Source organism: Lepus europaeus, chromosome 8 (genome assembly GCF_033115175.1).
Source record: "Lepus europaeus isolate LE1 chromosome 8, mLepTim1.pri, whole genome shotgun sequence".
Taxonomy (NCBI): Eukaryota; Metazoa; Chordata; class Mammalia; order Lagomorpha; family Leporidae; genus Lepus; species Lepus europaeus.
In genome coordinates this window covers 10672364-10696196 of record NC_084834.1, presented here as the reverse complement: position 1 = coordinate 10696196, position 23833 = coordinate 10672364, and the positions used below count along the sequence as shown (strand labels likewise).

Below are 23833 nucleotides of genomic sequence, written 5' to 3'. Positions count from 1 at the left end.
CTATTTGGGGAGTGAACCAGATCTCTCTCTCTCTCTCTCTCTCTCTCTCTCTCTCTGTCTTGCCTTCTTTCTCTGGATCTCTGCCTTTCAAGTAATTAAGTAAATCTTACAAAAAAAAAAATAGATACAGGAGAATTATTTCATCTACCCAGGCTTTTACAGTGAAGAAACAAGTCAGTCTTCACTAACATCATTTTACTATTTTTGGAAGCAATGCTTCAAGAAGATGCTTAAGTTTAACTTATGAAAGAAAAAAAATTCTCACATCTTGAATTTTTATGTCCTTTTTTGGTACCTCAGTGAACAAAGATGATTTTAAACTTAAAAAGTTTTTCTATTATCCAAGTTAAAAAATATTAAATGAAAGTTATTAATTTTGAAATGTCTGCAGATCCTCTTAGAACCTTGTCATACTTTTATAACCAGGAGATTATATTTGATTTTGTACTAGAATCGACTTAGGTAAGGAAAAACGTATTTTGCAAAAATAAAATCACTTCCCAGTATGCTTGACAGAAACAAGCTCTCCATTTTCATTTGTGTGCCACTGAAGACGTGAGTGACATCTGTCCAGCGGTTTATCTTCAAGCGGTCCACTGCGGAATTCCTGGGAAGGTCTTAGGATTGGGCACAGCTGGAGTTCCACCTTCCATTTGGATCCTGCTCTCCTTCACTGCTGGGAGTTGATTTTGGGTTTACCCTCCTATAAGAATCATTACCATCTCTCCTCTCATCAAAATGCTTCCACTGTTCATATAGTTTTAAAATAACCTGATAATTTCCAAAATCTTCTCGGTATCCCCAGGAAGCTCAGCAAACCACTGTCTGGCATTCTGTTGTACAACACAGGCCACGTGGAGGTGAGCTATGGACAAAGTGCCCTTCTGTAGGCGTCTCTCACTCTATCCAGCAGGGGGAAGCCACGCGGCTTCTTAGCCCATGCCCTGCACATACTGGAGCAAAGGTCTAGGAGGGTGATAAAAACTGAAGCAACAGCCCATTAATTCTGGAATATGGAGTTCACATTTCAATATAGGATTCATCCCATGAGCAAGTTCCTTTGGAAAAGTATCTGCAAATCCACCTTTCCATACAGAAGTAGCAGCAGAAACCAATCTTGCATTTGAGACTACTCCAAATTTCTCTCCTTTGGGTGCCAAAAACACACAGGTAGAAGCCATTCATACAAGATTTATGCTTTTCCGAGAATATACGGCATAGAATGTCTCAGAATAGACTGTAGCAGTGGCAATAACTGGTCTTAATTTAAGATGTTCATCTAATGCCAAGACAATATCTGTAAAAAATATTTGTAATTTTCCAATACTCTTCTTTTGAGAGAAATTTCAAGTCCTTTTGGCACCCCTTCAACAGCTCTTGTTTATCTTGAATTGGATGCAAATAGTGGGAGCTGGGCCAAGAGTGCCCTGCGGGGAACACAGCTTGCCCTGATAAAAAAAGCACCAGCCCATGGAGCTGCCTGTGGAGCCCTCACGGACCTGCTAAGCTCTGCTCAGCCGTTGGGAAAAGGCTTCTGATCAGCTTCTCCAGAATCCAGAGTAAAAGCTCTAGGATTCAAAAGTCTTAAAGCCAGCCAACAACCTATAATTCAAAAGAAGGGAAAAAGGGGAAATGCACTCTCTACATGCTCTCCCAAACACAATACTCAAGAATGATTCCAATCAAATGAAAGCCGAAACCATATAATGAAGTAAAGGGGAGAACAGAAGTAGTTCAATACCCGTGGCACCAGAGTCCCCAGAGACCAAACAGCACTTGCTGAGTTTTCAACGTGAGCCAAGAACTGTGCTAGCTCATTTATGTCCCCTTGCGCTCCAGTGTCGTGTCCCCTTAAAAAATGATGCTGAAACCTAGTCACCATGTGTCTCTGTGCTCATGACTGGGATGGGGTATTCTTTCAAACAGCCTTGGCAGAGGGAGGGTTCCCATGTGCCTTCTGCACATGACAGCCACCCACATGAGAGGACATAGGAGTGGGAAGCATTGAAAAATCATTAGATAATTAATATATACTTAATGTCAACGGTGTGGCAAATGAGGATGCCTGTGACAAAAAAGCTGAAGAAAAGTTATTTGTGATCTCTCTACCAATTATTGTCAGATATTTTCATAGTTCTCACAAGAGCAAGTGGTTTGCGATTTCTCTTCTTCCATTGCCCATATCTTTTGACACAGTCCTAAGACATTGCTCCAGATAGAATCACTCTGACTACTACTTGGTAATTTACCTTTCCATTTGATCTGCAGGGTCCTTGGTGAAGTCTGTTGTGCTATTTTCTTATCTTTAAAGTAAATGCAAGGTGTCGGGCGCATAACAATGTCATGAGCAGATCTAAAATACTGCTCAGCTTTCCTTACAAACGATCTAATTAATACTAAGATGCTGTTACTCCCTTTTTATTTCATCAGTAGTATATTATTTATAAATAACTGATATGACATTTAAATATAATAAGCATAACTGCATTATTTAATAACTGATATGGCATTTGAGCCTAACGAGCATATTTAAGTACCAACTAAAATAGTGTGTAAAATTTGCAAATCATGTTTTTTGAGGTGAGGGAAACTACTAGGATTTGAATAGCACCTTTATATACTTTACCTAATTTGGTGGTATCAACAAGACTGTATCAGACAAGGTAAGTTTTCCTGGTTCTCTATTATATATGAAAAATGATGACTCAATATTTATACAAAGCTACTGGCTTAATAATTGGCCACCCAGGATAACAGTGTTATTCTGACTTTAGACCTAGGACTCCACTGGTGTAGCTGTTAATCTTTTGAAAATATTCTTTGTTTGCTATTATTCTCATATTTCAAAAAATTAAGGAAACTTTATCTTTGCATATGAGCTAATAACCTTTTAAGCTGTTGAAAGGCCTACTACACATGAATTAATCTAGAGGTGATAAAACATATAAAGACTTAAAATTTTGAAAAGGTTAGATGTGAGGCAAATTCAGTACAGGCTCTAAGTGAGTTCTGGTGTTTGGGAAATGCACCCAGCCCCGCATTTCACACGTGAGGCAGAGATTATGCTGACTGTTAATGTGTGAAGAATTTCATTCCAGAGATAGATCAGAATAATTTCTACAAAACGATGTTGTTGTCTCAGGTGAATGGTGATTCTAATATTGTAGCAACTTTTGTCTAATTTGATATTTTTAGAGAGGTTGGTCGTTAGCACTCTGAAAGCATAGTAATCTGTTTCACAAATAGAACCAGACTGCTGGCGATTACAGATTCTTCAGGTTTCAGTAGCAGACATCAATGATATCGCTATGCAGTGAACTGTATGTTCTTGAGGTGTTAATGAGGAAAAGAGTGTCCTTTTGCTTTTCCATTTTTCTTCCCTTTTGGACACTGATAAAAGACAATGGAAAGGATCATAAAGTTGTATTTCTGACAGACTTTTACCTTTAGGAGAATGCCTGGTTGTGGCTAGTTTTGCTTTATTTTATTTTTCCTTTCTCTGAATTAACACTGGCTACAGCAAGATAATATGATTGCAAAGGAAAGTCAATATTCAGAGAAATAAAACCTTGACTAGGTGACCCATAGGTAGGTTGTTTAACTGCATAAGGAGTCTTCAAAAGTTCATGAAAAATGTGTATTATGAGCAAACTAGGCATGGATTTCTAATAGTTTTGCACCAAAATGAACTTATTTCTTAACTTATCTTTTAAAATTTTTTTCATAAAATTTTGGAATACCCTTGTATAATAAAGATAGTGTCTATTTTCCTGTTAATGAAAACACGAACAAAATTTAGAATTTATCTGGACAGACATATGATTAATATTTATTACCAAGGTAAGGGCAGCTTTATTGAGAGTGCTTTTTACCTTTAGCTGTTTTAAATAAGTGTCTTGAATAGTGTTTCTATTCTATTCAGTGAATAAAAAGATGTAAAAACCTGTAAAACAAGAATTACATGGGAAAAAAATCCCTCAAGGTATCATTAACGTGGGTTGAAGGCGTTCCATTGTGAGAAGGTGTTTTATAGACATTGTTTGAATGTCTGCTATAATTTACTTGGGGCATGGAGACAAAAGAAGCACTGCTAGTCTTGATTGGTTTTATATCAGTTGGTGAACAGGTTTCTACTTATAAAATGAGGTGCATTGATTACACGATAGGAAAATAAGATAATTTAGATAATTTAGTTGCATGTAGCTGTAATCATTTTAAAAGTTTAAGGTATTTGAAACTAAATTTTGATTTCTCAAGGGTACCTTGTTTTATATAGACATTGATTTGCGTGTAAATGTTAATCAATAGCAATTAATAAGTGACCTCATTATGAAGTACATGTATCAGAAGGTATAGGAAGGAAAAGATGATTAAAAAATATTGATGGTCATCAGACTATGTGATAAGGAGTCTTTCTCTCTGAATTTTGAATATTTAAGTTATTCTTTCAACCATTTGACAAATCACACACCAATGCCTGGAAATGATGATCACCCACTCAAAGAGGGCATTGCACTGCTTTTTTTTTTTTTTTACTTTTTTTTTTTTTAATTTGACAGAGAGTTAGACAGTGAGAGAGGGACAGAGAGAAAGGTCTTCCTTCCGTTGGCTCATCCCTCAAATGACCGCTACAGCCAGAGCTATGCTGATCTGAAGCCAGGAGCCAGGTGTTTCTCCTGGTCTCCCATGCGGGTGCAGAGCCCAAGTACATGGACCATCCTCCACTGCCCTTCCGGGCCACAGCAGAGAGCTGGCCTGGAAGAGGGGCAACCGGGACTAGAATCCGGTGCCCATATGAGATGCCAGTGGCACAGGCAGAGGATTAACCAAGTGAGCCACGGCCCTGGCCCCCATACTGTTTTGTTTTAAAGAATACTCAATTGGCTACTTATTTTTATATGATGAAGCATTGGGAAGGCCCCTAAATATTTCTTATATGAAATCAAGTCCAACTCTATCTTCAGCTATAAATTACATTTGGGGTGCTTTAATATAATTTTCTTCATTTAAAAAATGTATTAGCTACCTTATAGACAGAGTAACAGTTAAATTTTGGTAATTAACAAAAAAATGAGATCATATGCCTAAGAGATGAAAACTCATCAAAATTCATATGGTACTTTATATTAAAATGAAAATTTCTGCCGTGTCAGTATGCTTTGTTGAATGGGAAGCAGTTATGGATTGGCGCACACACATACAAACTCACACACACACATGCACAATAAGGATATATGGTTAACTTTCTGTAAAGTGAGCATTAGAAATGTTCATTTATGAACAGTAGAAAGTGGTTAACAATCAAGAGGGTTATATAACAATTAGAAAATGAAATTATTAATGAGCAGAGAGGTATTCACTAGAAAAAAAAAAGTATCAACACTTAAATTGCTCCATTTCCTTCACTAATACTGATGCTTTTGCTTCACTCTAATACTCTCCTTCACTGATTTTTCTGTATATGTTCATTTCATCTCCAAAGATCTATTTAACAGATTTATAATCATGCAAATCAGTATTTTCTCCTTTTGCTAGATGTTCTTATACTATTGTCAATAGAGTCCATGTGAAAGGAATCTCAAGGAGGTGATGGTTTTCCAGCACCCTTTGATATTTGTTTTGTTTTGTTTTGTTTTTTCTCTTTATATACAGAAAATCAGTTTAGTATATATAAAGATTTCAACAGTTTGCCCTCACATAGCAACACAAAGTGAAAAAATACTGTTGGAGTACTAGTTATATAACTAGTTATATAGTTATATAAATAACAGTGTACAGTACATTAATGACAGAGATCCTACATGATATTTTTAAAAAAAATGATTAATTTTCTATGTAATTTCCAATTTAACACCAAGTTTTTTATTTTCATTTTCAATTATCTTTATATACAGAAGATCGATTCAGTATATGCTAAGTAAAGATTTCATCAGTTTGCACCCACACAGAAACACAAAATGTAAAAATACTGTTTCAGTACTAGCTATATCATTACTTCACATTGGACAACCCATTAAGGAATGATCCCACATGGGACGTAAGTACACAGTGACTCTTGATGTTGATTTAACAATTTAACACTCCTGTTTATGGCATCAGTAATCTCCCTAGGCTCTAGTCATGAGTTGCCGAGGCTATGGAAGCCTTTAGGGTTCACCGAATTTGATCTTATTCTGATAGGGTCATAGTCAAAGTGGAAGTTCTCTCCTCCCTTCAGAGAAAGGTACCTCCTACCTTGATGGCCCTGTTCTTTCCACTGGGATCACACTCGCTGAGATCCTTCATTTAGGTCTTCTTTTTTTTTTTTTTTTTCAGAGTGTCTTGGCTTTCCATGCCTAAAATACTCTCATGGGCTCTTCAGCCATATCCAACTGCCTTAAGGGCTGATTCTGAGGCCAGAGTGCTATTTAGGACATCTGCCATTCTATGAGTCTGCTGTGTATCCCCCTTCCCATGATGGATCCTTCTCTCCCTTTTTGATTTTATCAGTTAGTATTAGCAGACATTAGTCTTGTTTGTGTGATGCCTTTGACTCTTAGATTTATCAGTGTGATCAATTGTGAACTGAAATTGATCACTGGGACTAGTGAGATGGCATTGGTACATGCCACCTTGATGGGGTTATATTGGAATCCCCTGGCACGTTTCTAACTCCATCATTTGGGGCAAGTCCGATTGAGCATGTCCCAAATTGTACATCTCCTCTCTCTCTTTTTCTCATTCTTATATTTAACTGGGATCACTTTTCAGTTAAGATTTAAACACCTAAGAATAATTGTGTGCTAACTACAGAGATCAACCACTAGTACTAGAACAAAAAAATGCTAAAATGGATAAAGATTTACATTGTACATCAACAGTCAGGACAAGAGCTGATCAAGTCACTGTTTCTCATAGTGTCCATTTCACTTCGACAGGTTTCCCCTTTGGTGCTCAGTTAATTGTCACTGATACCCTTTGCTCTTTTGAAGAGGCTCTCTTCTTTCTTTTTCTTTTGTGACTTGGGGGATGCTCCCTCTCAAAACTCCATGAAAGTGTCAATGCTTAAATGTGACTAGCTTCAGTTCCTCCAGCCCATGGGAAATACATCTACAAATAACAGCCACTTCTATGTCCATTGCATCTTTGTTCTGCATGGTTGGCCACATTCTGACTGGGAGAGGAAGGGTAGGAAAAGAAGCATGCGTCTAACCCAGTGAGTGAAAGTTGGAGGAAACAGCATGTGACCAGGAATGGTCTGGTGTTTGCCTGCTTCCAGCGCTGGGATAAACAAGGGGCTGGCAGTGAAGACTCCTCCTCTCCTTTCTGCCCCTTCTCTCCAGATGAGGAGCACATCTCACTAGCAGGCCTGATTTCAGCTCATTTTTGTTCCTCGCTGGACATTGCAGCAAGTCACCTAGAGTCTCCTGCTTCATACTTTGTGAGTTAATTATTTATTGATATGTTGCAAGCTTGAGTTATTATGAGATGCTTTCAAGTCCTGGCTCCACTCCTGATTCCAGCTTCCTGCTAAAGCCTACACTGAGAGACAGCAGGTGATGAATCAAGTACTTGAATCCCTGCTACCCATGTGGAAGACCCAGACTGAGTTTCTGGCTTCTGGCTTTGTCCTGTTCCAGTCCCAGCTGTTGTGGGCATTTGAAGAGTGAAGCAGTGGATGGGAGTTCCACCTTTATTGTCTCTGCTTTTCAAATATATATATATATATATATATATATATATATATATGTATATTATATATATAGTAGTATTTTGATAGAATATTGTAAAATTAGAAATGAAAAGCATTCAGAAAATGTGCTCTTCTGAGTGAAGGTGTTTCTCATGGGGCAATATCTTAATGAACTTTAAACTACTTGAATGGTAGCATTGAAAAAATAAGAAGGTGTATTTCACATATTGGTAGTTATGGTTTTATTATTTAAGAGAGAAATTATAAATAATGAGGAAGTTGCTGGAATTGTGATGTCCATTATGTCAGAGTTATTGGAATGAAGCTAGAGGATAGTGATAGAAAGATATAGTTACATACATTTATATGAAAATACATATAGGTGGGTAGAGATAATTGGGTTAGTGTATAAAAATATTACTTCGCTTTGTACCCTGAAGGGACTTATGAGCAATTACATCCCAGTAACAATGAGTATACCTAACATTCAAATCTTGATCTTAGCCTTCATTCAAAGGAATCAGAGATCCTTTGAGAAGTAGTTAATTCCAGGGTTGGGGTGGGAAAAAATACTGGATGAGACTAGTGTATCTTGTACCAGCTCAAAGTTAGGAAAAGCTTACACTAAAGGTAATGCTAAAAATAAGAGTCATGGTGGAAGTGTTCCCAGTGGCCAAAGATAGAAACTTTTGAGCTACTCAACTATTAATGATGATAATGGATTATAAATTCAAGAATGAAATACATACCCTCTTGTCTTTGCTGTACGGATAAATACATCAGTAAAAATGGTTTAAAAATACATCTCTTCCAAAAAGAATAATTTTTCAAAATTAGTAAGAGAAAATTTAGAAAGAATAACAGAATTAGAAAAATATCATCATACAAAACCACAGGAATAATCCTGCAGGTAAAATCCACTGTAGATATTCCAATCGTGATAGAAAATTTAAAGAGCAACAGGATGACTGGATGTCCTCAGAGTGTTTGCACTCAGTAAATATTTGTTAATTGCAAAGAGAGTCATACCATCTTGAAAAAAATCACAAAGTGATTTTTGCAAAACACAAGTGAGCTAAGTGCATGGTAACTAAGTGCTTCTTACCCTCACCAGGAATGACATGTCCACATCATGTCTCCTCTCCTAGGGTGCATATTAGAGGGGTACATTGCACACATGTTGTCCCTCCTAACAAGATCCATTCTGAACCTAATTAAGAAAAATATACAGTTCCGTATTGAGGGACATTCTACATACAATTCATGTGACTCTTCATCAATCTCAAGATCTTAAATCAAAGACTAAGCAACCATCACCAATTAGAAGAGATTAAGATACCTGGAAAATAAATGCAGTGTAGAATCCTACATTAGTTCTTGGAAGAGGAAAACAAAAGAATACTTCCAGAAAACCTGGTGTAATTCCAATAGTGATTCAGGAATAGCGTTATGATTAGTATCCTTGTGATAACTTCAGTATCATCTTATAAAATGTAAACTGGGAAAGCTGTGGAAAAAGTCAGTGGGAATTTGACTTATTTTTGTAACATATCTGTAATCTGAACTTTTCTCAAAATAAAAAATTAGGGACGGATGCAATGTAGGGGTTTAAGCCATGGCTTGAGAGGTCAGCATCCCATATCAGAGCCCCAGTTTGAATACCAAATGAATTCTGATCCAGTTCCCTGCTAATGAGCCTGGGAAAGCAGTGGAGGATGGCCCAAGTGCTTGGGTCCCTGCCATGCATTTTGGAGACCTGGATGGAGTTCCTGGCTCCTGGCTTCAGCTTGGTCCAGCCCCGGTGCTTGTGGACATTTTAAGTTCACAACCAATCCCACTGGTTGGGGCCATTTTGGGAGTGAACCAGTGTATGTAAGATTTCTCCTTCTCTCTTTTTCTCTTTCTCTGTCTCTTCCTCTCTTTGTCATTTTGCTTTTCAAATAAGCAAATATGTTTAAAAAGTGAAAGATGTGTTATTTCTAGGTGCAAATCAAGTCTCATGAAACCAAACATTGGAAACTTTAAATCAGAAATTACTACATTGGCTTCCATTTAGCTCTAAACAGTGGTTAAACAGGATACCACAACAAACAAAGTGATTAAGACACAGGTTCAAACATGGGACTAAGAAGTGGGGTAACAGAAAACACATCCCCTTTGTGTTTCTTTTAAGATTTATTTATTATTTGAAAGAGTTACACAGGGAGAGAGAAGGTAGAGGGAAGGAGGGGAGGGGAGAGAGAGATGTCATCCATCTGCTGGTTCACTCCCTCAAACATCCACAAGGAATCAGTGTGCCTGTATGGGGTTCAGGTTGTGGCTTTACCTGCTTTGCCACAAAGCCAGCGCCTCCCATAAGTTTTTTTTTTTTTTTGACAGGCAGAGTTAGACAGTGAGAGAGAGAGAGAGAGAGACAGAGAGAAAGGTCTTCCTTCTGTTGGTTCACTCCCCAGATGGCTGCCATGGCCAGCACGCTCCGCTGATAGGAAGCTAGGAGCCAGGTGCTTCCTCCTGGTCTCCCATGCGGGTGCAGGGCCCAAGCACTTGGGCTATCCTCCACTGCCCTTCTGGGCCACAGCAGAGAGCTGGACTGGAAGAGGAGCAACAGGGACAGAATCCGGCGCCTCAACCGGACTAGAACCCGGGGTGCCAGCACTGCAGGTGGAGATTAGCCTAGTGAGCCGCGGTGTCGGCCCTCCCATAAGTTTTTAACTCTGCTTGGAAAAGCACCCATTAGAAGGGGGAAAAGCAAAGCTCTCAGAACTACAAATGAGTCAAACTGTAGGGATCTTAAAAAGGGACTGCGTTTGTGAGTAGGGGTTCATGGTCATGATGGCTTTGTGGAGTGGGTCTCATACGTTGACACACTCAAGTGCTACAAGGTCTCACCAGGCATGTGATCCTGTAGGGCTGTCTTCTGTCCCACTCCAAGCCAAGAAGTTTCTTGCAAATCCAAATGGGGTGAGAGGAAAATAAACTGCCACATAACTGAGAAGCTGAGGACTTTGGATTTATCCTTTCTACCTGTCTGTCTAAACCACAGAGAAAAAGAATCTCAAGTGAGAAGTGAAATTGACACTTTAGGGGCGTTGACTTTGAACAGCCCTTGTCTCGACTTCTGAGGAACAGTTTTCTTTTTTTTTTTTTATACTATTTGTTGAACTCTTTACATTTCCATGCATATAAAGTGTCTTCAAAACATTCGTGAAAATTGCATATTTTAAAAAATACTTTGCATGGATTGCAAATGTTTTTGCACCGAATAAACATATCATCTAATTCCATTTTCCTGTGAACTTTTTTGAAGTATCTCATATATAAGAAAAAGACCATGTCCATCAAATCACAAAATTAGAAGTCACTGAGGATTTTGAGGGAAAATCCGGCATAACCACAATCATCCTGGCATTCACAATACTCAGGATCAAATAAGACCAGAACTGTAGAGGCGTGAGATGCTGAAAATGTTCTGACTGTTTAAGTTGTGACAGGTTCAGTTGTGACTCCCCGTTTCAAAGCTAGTAATTCACATATCACTGAGCATTCGAGTCTAACCCTTTTTGCTGAGAAGAGATTACTCTATTAGCTGTGAATATTTACTTTCCTATGTCTGAGCTGCATGCCTGATTAAACACCAGCAGTCAGAACAGCAGGTGATGGGAAGTACACAAAAGGTGTGCCTGCCCCCAGGTACGAATGCCTCTACCTTTTACCACCTGTGTCTGTTTTCCTACTTACCCTTTATAACAATGATATTTTGAGCCTGGTATCTAAGTGATTGCCTAGAGGAGTATGAATGAATATTCAAAATCCCTGAAAAACTGAATGATTATTCAAGAAGATGCAATTGTGACCGGGTGACCAGAAAAGAATGATGCAGCTTTAATTACAGTATGATCTATGTGTCTTTAAAAACCATTAGTAGCAGATATGTGTCTGCTAGGGTTAACATGCTTTCTTTTTTATAACTTGAAAAATATCATTACATTGCTTTTAATTCTGGCCTATTTCAAAATAAAATAGCACAAATGTTTCAATTAAAGGCTAGGATGATAACACATACTGAGGCATCCTGTTACTTTATTATCTATTGCCACAAAATAAAGAGGAAAAGTCAATGCACTGTAGTTGTGAGTGAAGTTGATCCAACTTTATCCATAATAGGAGTGCAGAGAACACATTATCTTGTCTACAAATTACTTTTATGTTTTGTACATGAGACTTGTCATGGACTGTTAATTTTTTTCTGGGTCCATCTAGTATAATTACCCGAATGTCTGAGGACATAAATAAAAGAGTAATTGAGAAAGAATGCATTCAAAGCTATGTGTTGTGCTTATGTGTGAAGCTGGTCAAGAAAATGGGCCCCAAGAAGCACTTTGTACTCCTCCTGGGATAAGAAATACTGTAAGCTATCAGCAAAGCTTTATAAATCATTGGAAATTATTCAGAAGAGACTGAGACTGGGAGATTGACAGCACAAACCCTAAAAATCTTTTAAAAATTCAGTAATTCCTTCCTTTTGGATGATTCAGGCTGAGCTACTTCAGACTGCAAAGAATTTCTGCTGATGGAAGAATTCCACAGGAGAGAGAAGTTCTGTTGGCCAAGGAGGCTGACCTCCAGAAGAGACATCTGTGAGTAACGCCCTGTAAATGGATTCTTTTCCTAATTTTCCACACCACCTAATTACAGAAACACATGACTTATTAAACAGAGTGTGACTCATTGCTCAAACACAATTTCTCTTATCTTATGATTTAATGAAAGAAGTATGGTTTTTGAACTTGGTAATCTGATCATCTAATGGCTTCTTTTCTGTAAGGTTTGTTAAATGCATTGACTAATTAGGACAAATAATAAAACTATTATTTATCTATTTAACTATCATTTCTTTATTCATTGAGGATTTTAAGACTCCCATGCTGTTTAAATTCAAAGAGAGTTCTAGGTTGAAATTTATGATTATTTGAAAGAATATAATGTATTAATGTTACTGGTAGAGGTGAAATAACAAAAAATAGTTTTCCAGATAGTTTTATAATCATCTAGAAAATTCTAGCATTCCAAAGAAACTAGTAAGTCTAGAGAGATGTCTTATCATCTACAATATCTCTGATCTGCATTGTGAAAGCACGTAGGAAAATACACATGATTCTCCTAATTTATTTCTTACTACTGTTCTTGCTATTTCTCAAAGAAATGGTGACCCTGGACCAAAGGCTCTTGTCAAAACCTCCTCTTGGGTGATTTTACTTCCTAGTCCATTACTTTATCCAATTTCGAATGTATGATGGTTCCTGTACATCAGTGGAATGCGGTTCTCAAGAGGGCACCATTTTTGACAATCATCTTCACAGCTGGATCCCCCGTGCTTTGAAGGGCAGCAAAGCGTGGATCAGCAAGACCAGGTAGAAGCTACTGCATAAATTTGGTGGGTGATGACTATGTAAGGTGTGAGAGAAAAAGGAGAGTCAAGGAAGCTGTATACTTTTGCTCTTCCATCCTCCCCACCCCCCGTACTAATAAGAATGAAGTTTCCACTCACAGAGTATGTAAGTACTTAGTTAAATGCATCTGGGGGTCAGGAACAAGTGCCAGGTTCAGATACAAATTCAACAAAGATTATAATTAAAACCATTATATCTGATGCTGTGACCCAAAGAGTGACTATAAGTAGGGAAGAGAAGAGTTTCCAAATTGTAGTTCTGTATCTAGTAGTTTATGTGTCCAGTAAGATGAGCAGTGAGATTTGGGTATGGAATTCTGCCATGTGGAGATCACCACCTACCATAGTAAGAGGAGTTTAGGTAAGGGTTGATGGGAGAAGTCCAGTAAGGGTGGACTTAGGGAGAGAACTGGAGGAAACAAATCGGATATAATGAATGCAATACACTTTTGAGGGTTTTTTTGCCATAAAAAAGCAAAACTGGCAGTACATTGATGAAGGAAGTGAGTTTATAAAATTTTTTTACCATGCTAGAGTCTATTTACAAATAAGGATGATGCTGAGTTTAAGAGAAAATAAGTTTACATTCATGAACTTTTGATATTCAAATTTATTCGTGAAATTTGGATAATTATACAACCACTCACACACATGCACACACACATATGTATAGTCATTTGTAATCAGTGGAGATTTCGCCCCCTCTCTTAAGAGCAGTTGTCCTGGGCTGTGAAGCTGAAGGCTTCTGAGTTAGAGTTGAATTCAAGTTTTGGCTTTGGTGCTTAATAAAACTGAATAACACCTCACTTTTGGGAGCTGTTTTCTAAGCCCCTATTTCTGTTCTTAGTGATTTATCTGCCAATTAATTCTCAAGAGACCCTCAAATGGCAGGAGCTATTATCACACCCTCTTAATAGGTAGGAGAATTGAGATACAGGAAGATGAAGTCGCTTGTGCTTGGTCAGGTGGATCCTGCATGCTGAGTGTAGGGCTGACTGTGTGGGTCACCTCTGCTCCACACCCATGCTGCCCAGATCCTATATTAAAAGCCATAGTGGTCATTATAATGGGAGTTTTTGAAAAGATTCCAGACCAGAGCATGCCCATATGTCACTTCAGTGAAGAGCGAACACCTTTAATTTTCCAGTCCAATACTAGTTAAGCATCACAAAGCTTCCGTAAAGGTTGAAGCCATGGCCAGTGTGATTCATAACTTCTGTTGAATCAGTGTGTAAAGTTCAGAAAATGTGGTCTTGTGATAGTGAAAAGCAATCTGAAGAGTGAATAATAACCTTTTAATAATATTTGTTCAGTAAGTCATAATGCAGATAAACAATCAAAGTTAGATTTCGTGGATGGAACTTTTCCTCCCAGGAATACTTGGCCATAGAAAAAGTCTGCTTTGAAAATAATCTGGCTTTCTCAGCAGCCTCTGCTCCCAGGCGAGTTTCCTCTCAGCCTACAATCACTGTGGGGTAATACGAGAGGTCTTGAAAAAGTTCATGGAAAATGGGCATTATGAAAAAAACAAAACCTATATATGGATTTAAAAATTATTTTTGCAATAAAATAAATTTATCTTTTAATTCTTATTGCCATGAACTTTTTGAATTGCTCTCACATGCCCTGAATTTGTTTCTTTCCTTAAAGAATTGTTTGTATAGGGGCCGGCTCTGCGGTATAGTAGATGGAGCCTCTGCCTACAGCGCTGGAATCCCACTTAGGTGCTGGTTCAAGTCCCAGCTGCTTCTCTCCCAATCCAGCTCTCAGCTAATGGCCTGGGGAAGCAGTAGACTATGGCCCAAGTGCTTCGGCCACTGCACCCATGTGGAAGGCCTAGAAGAAGCTCCTGGCTCCTGGCTTTTGTCAGTCCAGCTCTGGATGTTGAGGCCATTTGGGGAGTGAACTAACGGATCGAAGACTTCTCTGTCTCTCCCTCTCTGTTGGTAACTCTGCCTCTCAAATAAATAAATAAATCTAAAAAAATTGTTTATTTAAGATTCAGACAAAAGGAGAGCAGGAGTGAGAGTGAGAGCAAGAGAAAGCTCCAGTGCCCTGGCTCACTCTGCAAATGCCTTCAAGTGTCTGGGACAGGGCTTAAGTTGTGAGTGGTGAGTCCAATCTAGGTCTCCCATGTGGATGGAAGGAATCCTATGATTTAACCCATCACTGCTGCCTGTCAAGGTCTACACTAGCAGGAAGCTGGATTAAGGAGCCAGAACATTGTCCTGAACCCAGGTGTGCCAGTGTAGGACCTGAGAGTCTCACGCAGCAGGCCAAATGCCTGCCCTGTTTCTGATTCATGGAGTGCTTTTCCATCACTACGTGAAATTCATTGTTGAAACCCAAGGCATGTGTCCATCCTAATTGGGCCTAAATGCTCTTGAGCTATTCTGGAGGCAAACTCATGAGTAGGAGCATCTTTGTAAAGATACTGCTGCTAATATGACGTCTCTGATTTGTGTTCACAAAGAATCTACTCTGCTTCCAACAAGAAGCTGGGAATTACGTAGCGTGAAAATACTTAGGTGCTTCTCTCTGTCTAGTGCTTGGCATGATGGTTTTGGAGTTTTACAAAGTTCTATATCTGCACTTTCTGGCTTTTTGCCATTGGGAAGAGTATTTAACCCCTTCAAGTCTCAGGGTTTTCATCTGGAAAATGGGGATGACAGTACTTTCTCTGAAGGCTTTGAATACTAAAAATTATGTAGGTAGAAGCACCGAGTAGAATTTCTAGAACCTCCTAAAAAACCTTCAAAACCTTTGCGTGTTAAATGGTGTTCTTGCAAATCAATTTTCTGTGAGCATCACGTTACATAAGGCAGGTAAAACCCCAGTTGTATAGTGAGCACTCAAGAAATCCTAATAATGATTTTTCTTCATGTAAAACAATGCAATTTCAGGTGTGGAATATGGTCAAAACGTTAGCTTGCTTTTAACACTACTATGATTATCATTTTTCTGTCAGTCATTGATAAGAAAGCAGGCATTGTGGCACAGCAGGTGAAGCCACTGCATGGGACATCCCCCTCCCATGTTGGAGAGCCAGTTCCAGTCTGGGCTGCGCTGTTTCCCATCCAGCTTCCTGCTAGTTCACATTCTGGGAGGCAGCAGATGATGGCTCAAGTACTTGAGCCTCTGCCACCCACATGGGAGACCTGGGTGGAGTTCAGGTCTCCTGGCTTTGGCCTGGGCCAGCCCCAGCTGTTGCAGGCATTTGGTGAGTGAACCAACAGATGGAAGATTCTCTCTCTCTCTTTGTCTCTGCCCCACCCAACCCCCATCATTATTCCCTTTTAAATGATAAATAAATAGGGGACTTCGGTCCTAAATTGTATAACACAAGCATAAAGGTAATTTAATATGTAAAAATTGGCAGAAGTAGGAAAAGGCACAAAGGAATAGAAGAGTAAATAGGATTAAAGTTGATTTAGAGGACAAAATGATTTCATTACATTAATAATTGTATAGTAAGTAAAATGCTAATATTCCACAAAGAGGGTCTCTGTTGATAATGAAACAGGACAAAATTAGTTAAAATTTCTCTAGAAGAAACAATATGGCTAATGAGGCAGTGTGTTTTAGTAGAATACAGTCTGAACTCTAGGGACCTATGGATGCCTGGATTTGGATGTTGGCTTGAGCAAGTCAAGTTTTTTTTTTTTTTTAAACACACTTTAATGAGATTTTTCTCCATTCTAAGATGGAAAGATGGATATTACAATAACATCTTCCTGAAATGTAATTTATATCTAATTAATAAACCAAAATAGTTCCATGTTTGCAGAAATCACTTAAAATCTTGCTTTCAATAAGATGGTTTTACATTCCAGCAAATAAAGTAGATCTTTATATGTAATAATAAATATATATTTCATGGGGCTGGCACTGTGGCATAGCGGGTGAAGCCGCTGCCTGCAGTCCCAGCATCCCATATGGGCGGTGGTTCGAGTCCTGGCTGCTTCGCTTCCTGTCTGGCTCTATGCTGTGGCCTGGGAAAGCAGTAGAAGAAGATGTCCCAAGCCCTTGGACCCCTGCACCCACCTGGGAGACCTGGAGGAGGCTCCTGGCTCCTGGTTTCAGATTGGCACAGCTCTGGCTGTTGCGGCCAGTTGGGGAATGAGCCAGTGGATGGAAGACCTCTCTCTCTCTCTCTGCTTCTCCTTCTCTGTGTAACTCTGACTTGCAAGTAAAATAAATAAATCTATAAAAATAATAAATATATTTCTTAAGTAAATAATAATCTACAAATAATGTGTATTTATATGGAATGTATAATAATAAAGTAAATTTACCTTCTTTTTGAAGATTTATTTTATTTATTTGAAATGCAGAGTGATAGAGAGAGAGGAAGAGACAGAGAAAGAGAGATCTTTCATCCACAGGTTCACTCCCCCAAAATGGCCGCACCAGCTGGGCCCAGGCCAGGCTGAAGCCAGGACCTGGAACTCCATATGGGTCTCCCATATGGATGGTAGGACACTAGGCATTTGGACCATCTTTTGCTGTTTCTCCCAGGCACGTTAGCAGGCAGCTGGATTGGCAGTAGAGAAGCTGGGACTTGAACCAGTGCTGTGATATGGGATGCCAGCAGAGAAAGTGGCAGCTTAACCTGCTGCACCTAGCTCTGGCCTCTCTATTTACCTTCTTTTATTTAAAAAAAAAATTTTATTAAATGAATATAAATTTCCAAAGTACAGCTTATGGATTACAATGCTCCCCCCCCATAACTTCCCTCCCACCTGCCACCCTCCCCTTTCCCACTCCCCCTCCCCTTCCATTCACATCAAGATTCATTTTCGATTCTCTTTATATACAGAAGATCAGTTTAGTATATATTAAGTAAAGATTTCAACAGTTTGTCCCCACATAGCAATACAAAGTGAAAAAATACTGTTGGAGTACTAGTTATAGCATTAAATAACAGTGTACAGCACATTACAGACAGAGATCCTACATGATATTTTTTAAAAATTGATTACTTTTGTATGCAATTTCCAATTTAACACCAGGTTTTTTTTTTCATTTTCAATTATCTTTATATACAGAAGATCAATTCAGTATATGCTAAGTAAAGATTTCATCAGTTTGCACCCACACAGAAACACAAAGTGTAAAAATACTGTTTTAGTACTAGTTATAGCATCACTTCACATTGGACCACATTAAGTACAGATCCCAAATGAGACATAAGTACACAGTGACTCCTGTTGTTGATTTAACAATTTGACACTCTTGTTTACAGCATCAGTAATCTCCCTAGGCTCTAGTCATGAGTTGCCAAGGCTATGGAAGCCTTTTGAGTCTGCCGACTTCGCTGTTATTCCAACAGGGTCATAGTCAAAGTGGAAGTTCTCTCCTCCCTTCAGAGAAAAGTACCTCCTTCTTTGATGGCCCCATTCTTTCCACTGGGATCTCACTCACAGAGATCTTTCATTTAGGTCTTTTTTTTTTTTTTTCAGAGTGTCTTTGCTTTCCATGCCTACAATACTCTCATGGGCTTTTTAGCCAGATCCGAATGACTTAAGGGCTGATTCTGAGGCCAGAGTGCTATTTAGGACATCTGCCATTCTATGAGTCTACTGTGTATCCTGCTTTCCATGTTGGATCATTTTTTCCCTTTATGATTCTATCAGTTAGTATTAGCAGACACTAGTCTTGTTTATATGATCCCTTTGACTCTTAGACCTATCAGAGTGATCAATTTACCTTCTTAATGTCAGAAGCTCAAACTACCTTAATCATTGGTGACCATCTGACCCCATCACTGCAGAAAGTAATTCTAAATATTAATTATGCATATTTCTAACAGAAATGTAACAACCTTTCTGTGGTTCTCACCTCTTGATTATATTGAGATTTTCTGTATTTTGCAACAGACAGTAAAGAAATACCTGGGTGACTCTCAGAAGTGGTAGCGTTTATATCAAGTGTGTACATTCAGGTGTCATATATACTGAGTTAGAACAGCTCAGTAGGGGTCTAACAAGCAATACAGTTAGTAGTTATCTGCTGTGGGACATTTCTCTCTAGCTAGGAGTTGTCTCTTGTTGAGAACACCAGGTCCCAAATGGAGATGAAATAGATGAAAATGGCCTGAAACATGGATTTCCTTAATACCAAACTCCAATCACTTAGACCTTATGTTTTAGATAGAAAATGCTCTATAATTAATTATATTGATGATGTGAGACCATTTTACCATATACAGTTGCTGAGAACATACACAAAACATAATATTTATGCAAATAGAGACAGCCAAGAAGACTTAAATTTTTAGGAATGCTCAAATTCAACTCTTTAATCCTCAGTTTCCTGTATGTGCTCTAGAATAATAGCAAATCATTACTACTGTTAAAAAGTTTTCTATCATAATCTATAATAATCCTGGAAATATAATTTAAAAATTCTTTAAATATTTATTTTAATAAATAGATATGAATAGTAATATTAGGCTATCTAGCACACAGAATAATATGAATTTGTTCTAAATTATTTTACTTGAATAAATGGAAAGAGAAAACTATACGCGTTTACAAATTTAATCATTTACTACACTGACATTTTATTTCTTTGTAGTAAAATACAACTGTCTTGTAATTAAGAAAACTAAAATGGGAACTTTACAATGCAAAATGAGATCTAGCAAGCTGAAGATGAAATTAGTATTGCTAAAACGGTGGAATGTAGCCACATTTGAAGCCTTCATTTCAATATTTAATTTGAAGCAAAATAAATAAATAAAATTTTGTAAGAATTAATACTTTGTGAATGAGTGAATTGTATAATACACATACACACATAATTTTTTTGCCAAAGCTTAATTAAATAATAATATGATTTTTTTAATATAAAAATTTCCTGGAGGTGCCGGCACTGTGTCATAGTAGGCTAAGTAGGCATCCCATATATGAGTGCCTGTTTGGTCCAGGCTACTGCTCTTCCAATCCAGCTCTGTGCTTATGGCCTTGGAAAGCAGTAGAAGATGGGCTAAATTCTTGGGCTCCTGCACCCATGTGGGAGACCCGGAAGAAGCTCCTGGCTCCTGGCTCCTGGCTTCAGATTGGCTCAGCTCTGGTGCTGTGGCCATTTAGGGGGTGAACCAGAGGATGGAAGACTTGTCTCTCTGTTTCACCCTCTCTGTCTGTAACTCTACCTTGCAAATAAAGAAATAAATCTTTAAAAAAAGTTTCCTGCAAAGCCTTTTTCTATAATATAGATTAAAAATCAACATGTAGATTTATATTTAGTTTTTGAGATCATATGAAAAGGATATATTTTCAGGTAATATATATTTAGATAAGTCTTTTTCAATTCTTAACAAGTTTGCACACTGTTAGAGTAGTTGTATGAACTGATTTAGGAAAGGGGAAATATGAAATTATTAAACTGAGGTAACCATCGCTCATATTCAACAGATGATTATTCAAAATCAACCCAGATAATTTATCTTAAGAGAACTTTGGGTTAAAATAAAAAAAAGATGAGAATTAGTCTAATTTCTTAATTTTTGTTAAAATGTTCTAAATAGACATATAAAAATATCCTTATTTATGGGATACTATGTGATGTTTCTATATTTGTCTACATTGTGTAATGTCAAATTAGGATAAATTTGTCATCTCAAACATTTAATATTTCTTTATGATCAAAAAATCAAAAATTTTGTTGGCTAGTTTTTTTTTGAAATAATAATCTTATATAGCGAAATTAAACTGGAGACAAAAATCTTAAAACCTTTGTTTGAATTCTGAGTCAAGCTAAGTAGGAGAGTGCACACAACCAAATTGCTTCCATGGGATAATATACTAGTACAGAACTGAAATTTAGTAATAGTAACTCCATTTAATCATTACATTAAATACCTACTGATTAAAAAGTTAATGAAAACATCAATATTTTCTGTAGAAAATATCAAGTAACACAGGTGAAATTTTATAGGTAAAGATCAGATCTTGAAAGATTAGAAATTTTTACAGAAATAACCATTATACTTACATAGTCCCCACAAAACATTTTGATGACAATGGCTAATTTCAAGGCAGATAACAAGACTCAGCAAGTGTTCAGTTGCATAGACGAGTCTCACTGTGAAGCCAGAAAGAACTGAGGGTCAGGACTCCCTCTGATTTATAAGCATCAGGCAAGACAATGGAGGCATGGCTACAGGTAGAGCATGACTCAAGATAACAGTGCTCTGGTTAGCCATCAGTTGTGAGCAGGCAGAATTGCACACAATAAATAGAACCATTAGCCTAATCCCTGTTTGTGTGTTGATTTAAGAAATATAAATTAGCCAAACAGTGAAGGAAGGGTAACCTTTGGAGAAAGCCGATGACTCATGGGAAGGCAAGCTGATTAACCACAAAGTTAATGATTTACTTTCTGCTTGGTTGTTGTTAACACCCAGACTCTTTTAGGGGTTCTGGCCCTGGGTTCATATTATAGCTTGCTAGATATGACGTGCATCTATACTATTTTTTTCCCTAAATATTTATTTTTACTTATTTGAAAGGGTTACAGAGAGAGGTAGAGACAGGGAGAGAAGTCTTCCTTCCACTAGTTCACTCCCCAGATGGCTGCAATGGCCGGAGCTGTACCCATCTGAAGCCAGGAGCCAGGAGCTTCTTCTGGGTCTCCCACATGGTGCAGGGGCCCAAGGACTTGGGCCACTTGCTACTGCTATCCCAGGCCATAGCAGAGAGCTGGATCAGAAGAGGAGCAGCCAAGACTAGAACTGGTGCCCATATGGGATGCCGGCACTGCAGGCCACAGTTTTAACCCACTGTGCCATTGCGCTGGCCCCTCTGTACTATTTTTAAACATTTCAACTACTGTGGATTTGGCCTTATGTTTAAAAGCAATGTATTTAGGACAGACGTGCTTGCCCAGGAATAAAAATCTTGGAGAAGTATATTCATCACTGTTTTTCACATTTAACTTTCAAATGTATTATTTTCATGTTTAACTTTATTATGTTTTGAGGAAAAAACTAAAAAACAAAAACCACTTTCAAAGTCCAATATAATGTTGGGATTCGCTTGTCCTCCTAAATTACATGCATCATTCCAAAAATAACAAAAAGTGTGTTACATTGCTATGGTTTGAACAAGATTTGGCTCCTGAACTCATGAGCTCTTTAAACCCCCAAATTGTAAGTTAATGATATGAAGAAGGTGGAACTTAATCCAGTTATACTGTTAATCCAGGGTGGAGGCGGCTCGTGGGAGACCCAAGGTTTCTGGGATAGACCCTGGGGAGGTAGCTGTCATCAGAACCTTTGTTGGAAAAGCAGAATTGGGCTGAGCCACTGCCTCTGCCTTCTGACTCACCATGCTGTGCTCTGTCATTGCCACCTGCCAGTCTCACAAAACACCCAATCCAGGAGGCCACCCAATTCTGGACTTGATCCACCAAAAACCATGAGCTAGAAATATGCTTCTCTGTCCTTCATAAATAGTTTGTCTCAAGTATTTCATCGTAGTAACAGGAAGCTTACTGATTATCTGTCTATCTATCTATCTATCATCTATCTATGTCGCTGAAGTGCCACTTAATGAATAATGTAATACTCATTTAGTCTATATAAATTCTTAAAGATTTTGAAGAAGATTTAAGGATAAATATTGGTTAAAATAACAGAATATTGCAAGATAAGTATCAATTGATGAGCATCCATAATTCTAGAACTATTTTACCGAAATGGTACTAGTTTATGGATAAAAATCTTTAAGCAAGATATATTCACACACACCTATACACATGTATCTTTTATACAGACACAGATACACACACATACTTACACATATAGTGACAAATATCTAAGTTCTGCAGCATCCATTTCATAATAGCGGATCGGATAAGCACAGACTGCTCAGAGGCACTTGGTGTCTAGCCAGGCTTATTGGAGTTAATAAGGTTATGTAATGTACAAACATAAGACTTCAGGGTTTAATATGCCTGCATGAGTTTGAGGAGCCAAATAATCTTTAATCCATAACAACCATTAGGGATGATTATATACCAATGGATTGGATAATCTAGAAGAAACAACTAAATTCCTCAACATATCCAACATAATAAGGCTGAATCACAAAGAAATACATTACGCTCCTTACTTCAGTGAGAAATTTGACTATTCTTTTGAAATCCTGTCATGTGAATCATATATCTTCATTTTACTAGGCTCAGCTTCTAGAGAGCTGTGTTGTTCCTTTATTGGGAACATTACCTCTTGTTTCTTTGTCTCCCTTGTAGCTCTGTGTTGATTTCTGAACACTAAGACAACCAACTCTCTCAGTCTTGTCAGATCTGTCTCATGTAGGACTTGTTTCTCTCCAGTCAACCTGGCTAGAGATTCTAAGTACCTCTGTGCAATTTTCTATCATCTGGCACAGTGGTTTTTAGTCCTGGTTGCCTGCAAGAGATTAGAGAGTATCTGGTATGTTATTAACTTGAGGGTTGAGATAGAAGCCAGTCCTTTGGTTGCGTTTGGAGAGACTGGGTTATTAGATGTGTGTTCCAGTTCCTCCTTTCCTTGTGGAGTACCTGAGAGCCAGAGCTTATTTCCCACCTGTTTAGGCTGCTTACTGTGGACCTAGGAAGACAGCCACTGAGCCTTTACAAGTTTAAAGATCACAGTTCTGTTCTCTGTGGTCTAGGAGACTCGGGAGCATGCAACCCTCTCACTTCCTTCAACTCCTCAAGCTAGG

General features: G+C 38.2%; 1 pseudogene; it reads right to left on the bottom strand.

Moving 5' to 3' along the window:
* Positions 1-618: 618 nt before the first annotated feature.
* LOC133765200 (cyclin-C-like) overlaps positions 619-23833 on the bottom strand; it is an 80946-nt pseudogene continuing 57731 nt past the window's right edge.